This window comes from Penaeus monodon, chromosome 33 (genome assembly GCF_015228065.2).
Source record: "Penaeus monodon isolate SGIC_2016 chromosome 33, NSTDA_Pmon_1, whole genome shotgun sequence".
NCBI lineage: Eukaryota > Metazoa > Arthropoda > Malacostraca > Decapoda > Penaeidae > Penaeus > Penaeus monodon.
This window is the reverse complement of record NC_051418.1, coordinates 33,449,163-33,449,655: the sequence shown is the minus strand read 5'-3', so window position 1 is coordinate 33,449,655 and position 493 is coordinate 33,449,163.

Sequence of the window (493 nt, the reverse complement as noted above, 5' to 3'; positions counted from 1 at the left end):
GGGGGGGTCTGCTGGATGAAGTCCAGTGTGGAGCTTGCTTTCCGATTGACAGCATTCATCAAGACGCAACCTACATCCCAAATAACAGGCAACACTGGAGAGAAAGGTGTTAGGACTCAGGCAATGCACAAAATGTAAGTGCAAACAAGTCCATCTACTGGGACTAACATCCTCTCCAATGAAGATGCACTAGATCCCCATGATCCAATCAATACCAGCAATTTTCTCTCTCCAGAACTTCAAAGCTGTTATACCTTCTTTGGAGACACACAAACCTGAGCTCTCAACACATCTGGTGAAACTGAGGCCCCATCACTAGCCACTCCAGTGCAACTTTGACCTTATCTAGTGACTAATACAGTATATCTTTTCATTTTTCTTAGTATATTTTGCTTTAAGATGGGTTACCATGCCAAGTTATCCTTAGCTTTGTATTTCAAAGAACCCCTATTTATTTATACATAAAGATGTTAAAGAGAGAAGACCCAGACAC